We start from the raw sequence: 7670 nt of genomic DNA on the forward strand, positions 1-7670 counted from the left end.
TTACATTGAGATTGTTCAACGACTCGTTTGTTAATTTTGATTTTAATTATACTGTTGAACAACTTAGAGATGTCATAATATAATTATAGAAAATATATTATGGTATATTTCCTACAGAGATCAAGCAGAGCTGATATACCGCATTTAGATAACTCTGTGCAACAGTGTGGAACTATCTGAAGTACATTTTTTCTCTTATAAAACCAATGATGAGCGAGTCCATTAGGTTTTGTTCTGTGATACAAAAGGTTGTAGACAACTTCACAAGAAAAATCATTGCAGCTTAGTCTTAACGACTATAATTTCAATTCGTTATTCCAGTCTAGCACACATGTTTTATAGACTTTCTGAAATATCTATTCTTGAACACACGGACACTTCGCTACACTTAGCTATACTGCCACATACACCTATGAGTGTCCATGGCTTAAAAGTCTTCTCTCCATTTTTTAGATGAACTTTTTTGGACGGAGTCCAACCTCCCTGCCATGTTTACATTCACGACAGTTTCTATTGATACACACAAATCCTTTATACGCCGATGAACAATAAACAATTATGTCTTCTTTACATTCCTCCTCATATACTTTTGTGGTTATGGTACTCTGATTATAAGGTAGCAACTCTGTGGTCTGCAATCCATAGAAGTATACTGAATTATGATATCCATCGATCTAATTTTGTATAGGAAGTTTCAAAAACTAAAGAATCTGTGGTACATGATTTGATTTACTCATTTAGATTTTAGTAAATTGTGAACGAAAGTTTTTTGCACAAAGCCAGTGCACCACCCTTTCTACACACATCATTCATGGATTGGCAGACTAAAGGTTCTATTCCACATCTTTGGTGTAGTTCATAAATGGGCTAGAGTAAAAATAGACCAGAATTGTTATATGTGCTTAGGGAAGTGGGATTAGATCAAGATGCTTTTTGACAAAATGAGAAATCAATGGCTCAAGGAGAGTAAGCCCAAGGAGATAATTATTGTTTTCCTTTAGTAGCTTGCCGCATAATTCATTCAAGCATATTTAGAGTGGAGCGGGAATATTCAAAAAAGGAAATGTACACCATATCTGTTAGTATACATGTGACACTTTCATGTCTTTCGACTAATGATGCCTCCTACCAGGTATCACTAATAGCACATTCATCACAACATTTGTATAGCTCATTCTGGTGTAAGTTTGTCCAATTTAGAAAGGATTTTAAAGCGGATTCATACAGGTTATAGAAGTTAGAGTCAAATAATATAATAAGTGATTTGTATAGAAGTCAGGCACAACCATCCCTACCATGGCATCGGCGTGGCCTTCCCTGCCAGGCGCGGCGACTCCTTGGTCCGATCGCGGTGCTGATGCAGATGGATCGACGAGGGTTAGCAGGCTCGCCGGCTGGTGTTTCCTCGGACGCATCGCTGTTCCAATCGTGATGGCATGACCATATGAGTCTACAAGACTTTGAGGCAGCTCATTTGCGTGGATGTTTGTGGCTGGGCACACAATCCATTAATCCTTCATATTTTCGCACAGAAGGTGCCCTCTTTTTCCTCTTTGCATTTTTTATTGTTAATTTTTTTAGATTGTTTGTGTTGGCAAATGGAAAAAGACTCAGAATCCTTGATTTCTACTTTCTATCAGAAGCTCGTACCTGATATGTAAGCTCACCAGCCAAGCTGTACATTTGGATTTCAGTAGATATAGTGGAGTATATTTACTCACATTGCCCACAACCTGTTTGAAGAAAATTCTCTTCGAACTTGCTGGTATGAGGTTGTTGTTTTTGATAGATCTATCTAAGCAATGAAAGTTTGATGTATATATATGTATGTCTTGGGCGCCTATTCTTGTCCTTATCAGGTTCGGAGATAAGTGCGTTCATTAGATTAAATTTTGGTATTGCATCGCTGAGCACTTCCTGTGAATTACATGAACCAGGTGTATGTTCTCTAGCCTCTATTGCGTAGTTTTCCTTTTTGCAGTCTGTCCAGATGAGAACTGGGAAATGGCAATTTGGTTGAACTGAATCAGCTCCAAGCTCCTAAATTTGTGCATATCTTAAAAACACTGCAGTGCTACCTCCCTGTAGTAATAAATAAGTATAGTATGAAACTCATATATGCTTATTATTACTATTACTTTTGCACGTTCAAATCAATTCCACTGATAAATCAAATATGTTTTTTAGAACGGATGGTCCACTGTAGAAGAAGCACAAGCATCATGTGGCATTGTAGTCATTGGTGAAGATTGATATGCACTCAAATGCAAGACTTATGATGGTGTTTGGTGACCGATAAAGATGATTGGAAAGCCTCTTTCCAAGCATAAGGTGAATCTTGTATATTTCAACTTTCTGAAAACTATATCGCCATTTATTTAGCCAGTACGATGTTTATTTTCTGAAAACTGTATTGCCCTTGTAGGTATTTTTCTTCTTGCGCTAGAACTATCGGAGATGCTTAACCCAGTCAGTTGCGACTAAGCTGTAACATAACTATATTTAGATCACCCTTGTACTGAACTTGTAGTCTGTCATTCCCATGTTTATAACTGCTGACCTAACGTAGCAACATAGATTACAACAACCAGTAGTGAATAGTGGCTACTTCAAAATGTATGGTATTCCTACGCGGTGCTAGGAATGCCTTTCCTTTTAGATATGTAGTTGCATAAAACACTGGCATATAGAAAGATCACGAGCAAAAAAATACATGCAAGTGTATATAATGTCATTTTACTTTAAGCAGATATCTAGGAAAACAAGGGTGGAAATTGTGATTTCAGAAGACTCGAAGTTTTCAATGGGCATGCATCTTTTTTTATATACTTCTCACACGACTTATCAAGTATATTGAGACGTTGTAACCAGACTATATTTGCAAAGTAAGGATTAGCAGTTCATGCTCCTAACCAGATATCCACAAATCTTGTTTCAGTGCACCATTTATGTTGCATGATGATCTCTCAATCCTTGTGTATATTGAGTAATTCGGCAAAGATGTAGTTTACTGAACACTTGCGTATATTGAAGTCGGTTTTAGTTCCAATTTGGAATATACTATCATGCATATAAGCATGTTAAGAGAAGCCTGATTGATTCGATTGATTTGCTATAGAACTTTTTATTAGACATGAAGGTGTCTGCCCCTTTTTTTACAAAAAAGAGGGTATACCTACTTTGAACAAAAATTGCTTGATATGTTTTTGAGTCGAGCGAGAAAACACTTGCTAATCTCTTATTCATATGCTATTTTTGTGTAGCTTAGTTGTCCATCTAGGGGTATTGGTGGTCATGCCGGAAGCCCGGAACATATGCTGAATGAGGCATCCATGGTCAAGCTTCAATAGACTTGCTAAAGTTAAAGAAGCTCATGATGAACTTTTGCAGACAATGTTTCTGATGTTCAAGAGAGAACTTTGTAAATGAGGACAATGTCGCGAGCTGCAAATCTGTAAATGATGTTGAAGAGAGCTGTAAATGTCTCTGCAACAACGGACCTGCAGCCTGTAGGTAATTGGTCTTGTGTCTTCCAGCTGCAATAAAACAAGTCTAAGTGATCAAGGTCCTACTGTTCAATTAAGCTGGCCGTTTGCTTGCTTTTGTGCCTACAACATGCTCGCTGAATTGTTTTGTCATAGTATGAAAGCTTGTAAGCGCCAGATTGAGGTCCTAATAATAATAAATTAAGGTCGCTTCTTGCTTGCTTGCTTTTTTTCTCTCAATATCGCAAGCTTTACTGTGAATTAAAAGGAATTGAGTTCCTCCGAGCACATTTTATTTATTGGTGAACGGAAGGCCATGTAAAGAGTAAATGGCAATGGAGCCTAATAGAACATATACATGGGGTCGTGTGCTGCAGAGTTGCAGCGTGTTCCTGCATTTTGGAATATGGAATAGAACAGATACATGACATATGATATGCTAGATATAAATCTTCAGTTTGGAATTCTCAAGTGCAGTTTGGTGTACTGTCAATATTATTTCAGGTCTAGGTTTAATTTAGAGTTCTTATGGATGTGATATTTGGCACAACCTGATGTTTAAGGACATTCATGGTTTTTTTACATGTTAGTCGGTCACCTCTCTCTCTCCCACCTCTACCCCACATGAGAGAGCAACCCCTCCATCATGGCGTAAACCTAGAAGACCGCCATTGTCAGCGGCACCTCCCTCTCCCTCAACCACCCAGCGGTTGCATCTGTCCTCCATCTCCTTCGGGCCATCCTTGGCTAGATCAGCGGGGATCGGAAACACGAGCACTCACTTATTCCACTTCTGCAACTTTGGGGCAGGAGAAGAATAGCATAATTATTATGTCTGCATGGAAGGTGCGTGTTAGATGTTTACGTAGATAGTGTCATACATCCTGATCAAGATTGGGCATGGCTAGGGATGAAGAGCATGGTGCGGGAGGCAGGTGTGGAGGTCGCAGAGGAGGATGGGTACACGCTCGCGAGGCCCTACAGAAACATGAGCTCATGGGCGCCGACCTCCCTCACCCATTGATGCTATCCATAGTGAAGGTAAAGTGCTGGCGGAGAAGGCAACAACTGCCTCTTCGGAGATTTACTCTGCGCCGTCGTCCATGGGGACGAGGCCGGGGGAACCGAAGGTGTTAGCGGAATTGGAGGAGGAAGAGACAACAAGGACAATGATTGCATCATCGCTTTGTAACTGAGAGCATGACGGCAGTGGGTACTACGTTGTGGGGGAGGAAGGAGGTTAATCGGTTGGGTGTGCTCCAACTGGAGCTATCGGTGGCGGCACTATGCTTCAGCCTTGTGGCGGCAGTGTTTGAGGCGATGGACGGTAGTGTGCTATTACTGGCATGGTTTAGATTCCTCCGATCACTATGTGCACAACTAGGTGACTCTCGAGAAGGGATGCGTTATATGCTCGGCTGTGGTGGAGATCACGCCTGCTACGTATGTGTCATCACCACAGTGGTTCGAGCGCATCGACTGATTCAATGCCAACGACCACTATGACAAGGCCAACCTCCTCTTCTTCATTGACACAAGCGCCATGGATGCCCTTCAAGACCCCATGTATGTCTCGCACGGGTTAAATATATGTCCAGTCGGCCCGAAGCGTGCCAACATGCATCATTGTTAGATTGGAGGAAGAAGATCAAGCTATTTGAGAAAGTCCAACCATGGGGAAGAAGGCACACAGGAGGAGTGACCACTGAGTCAATGTTATCATCGATCGAGGACGATGACCATAATGATTTTGCTGACATCTTATTTGGAGTTGATGCTGCCAACTCCTCGCCCCATAGCCTAGGAGGTCAGGACAACCACTTTAGTGATAGTGCCACATACAGTTGCGTGCAAGAATTGTTGTGGGTATTTTTTCTATACATGTGAAATTTTAAGTGCTTATGCTTATATATGCAACCGGTAATTTTTTTAAATGCCCGTGGCAACGCACGGGTAGTCTACTAGTTATCCTTATTTCTTACTTATCTGAGATGGAAATATATGACAGTTCATCTATACGTGGGCGTGTCTATAACTCCATTATTGTGAGGTGCTTTTCGCGCTCACCTACAACACACGACATATGGGCCGGCCCGAACACACGACATATGGGCCGGCCCGACAAATGTACGCATACGGCAGCGTCTCACTATGTTGTCAGAATCACGATTCTATTATACAAGTCTACGACTTTATAATCCAAACTTATCCCTCTGATTCTACGATTTTGGTTCTCAGAATCTACGTTTGTACGTTCATGATAGTGAAGATTCTACGATTTGCGATCCTACCATCTAAGCTTCGATCCGATTCAAAATCGCGATTCTGACAACCTCACATCTACGATTAATTTACACGAGCATGTGTGTCTAGTATTGTTTGCTTCATAAGGTCATTGTTTATATGAGAAGTGGTTGGATGGTTAAGAAGGCAGTGATATACTTCCAGCCCATCAGGAATCAAACCCTAGGTTTGACGCTTTGATATCTCATAAAGGCAGGCTATCACTCAGTGGGGGTAATGTTTCCGTCGATAGCAAGGCGCCAACCGACTTAGTCTTTTGGAAGTACTCATAAGGATAGAATGTATGTGTGTGCATTCATAGAGGCGATAGCAAGGCACCAGCCGATTCAGTCTTTTGGAAGTACTCATAAGGATAGAATGTATGTACTCATAAGGATATACTTCCAGCCCATCAGGAATCAAACCCTAGGTTTGACGCTTTGATATCTCATAAAGGCAGACTATCACTCAGTGGGGGTAATGTTTCCCTCGATAGCAAGGCGCCAGCCGACTCAGTCTTTTGGAAGTACTCATAAGGATAGAATGTACGTGCGTGCATTCATAGAGGCGATTATATGCATATAGTTTATGAGCATATGTGTCTGTTCTGTATATCTACAAAAGTATCCATACGTATGTTTTTATTTCATTTTCAGTTGTCAATATGTACGTTGGTTCATTCTTTTTTTCACTTTTGGTTATTTTCCAAATATTCGAAATATTTGTGTTTTAGGATTAATTTACTATGATTTTAAAAAAAAATCACCACACATTGAAAACAATTCATGCAATGTAAAAAATTATTTACACAATTTTAAGAAATGACACCATGAAAATGTTCATCTTGTGTAAAATTATTCACATATTTTTTTATAAAATTTTCATGAAAATGTAAATATTTTTACATAATTTGTAAAAAATATTCATGCACTTCAAAAAAAATTATTCATGGCATTTAAAAAATATTTGTGAATTTAAACATATATTTCATGACATTTCTAGAAAATATATGAAATGAAATAAACTTGTTCTCGCAATTTTATTCTTGCTACTTGTGAGCTGCATTGAGATTTCCTCGAATAGAGGATGATGCAGTACAATAGAGATAATTATTTCCCTCAGTTATGAAACCAAGGTTATCAATCCAGTAGGAGAACCAAGCAACGACTCATGAACATTACCTGCACACAAATAACAAATACCTGCAACCCAACGCGAACAAGGGGTTGTCAATCCCTTGACGGTTACGAGCAAGATTAAATTGTATAGATTTTGATAGATAGATCGGACAAAAATAAAAAAATAAAATAAATAAAAGAAAATTGCAGCAAGGTATTTTTGGTTTTAATATATGATAAAAGATAGACCCGGGGGCCATAGTTTTCAGTAGAGGCTTCTCTCTTGAAAATAGCATACAGTGGGTGAACAAATTACTGTTGGGCAATTGATAAAAAAAAAATAATTATGCTGATATCCAAGGCAATAATCATGTATATAGGCATCATGTCCGAGACAAGTAGACCGAAACGATTCTGCATCTACTACTATTACTCCACACATCGACCGTTATCCATCATGCATCTAGTGTATTAAGTTCATGGAAAAACGGAGTAGCGCATTACGCAAGATGACATGATGTAGACAAGATAAACTCACGTATGAATAAACCCCTTCTTTTCACCCTTAATAGCAACGATACATGTGTGTCATGTCACTTTCTGTCACTTGGATTGAACACCGCAAGATCAAATCCATTACAAAGTACCTCTTCCCATGACAAGATAAATCAATCTAGTTGGCCAAACGAAACCGATAAATCAGAGAAAAAATACGAGGCTATAACAATCATGCATAAAAGAGTTTGAAGAAAACTCAAATAATATTCATGGATAGATCCGACCC

This window comes from Aegilops tauschii, chromosome 6 (assembly GCF_002575655.3).
Source record: "Aegilops tauschii subsp. strangulata cultivar AL8/78 chromosome 6, Aet v6.0, whole genome shotgun sequence".
NCBI classification, from domain to species: Eukaryota; Viridiplantae; Streptophyta; class Magnoliopsida; order Poales; family Poaceae; genus Aegilops; species Aegilops tauschii.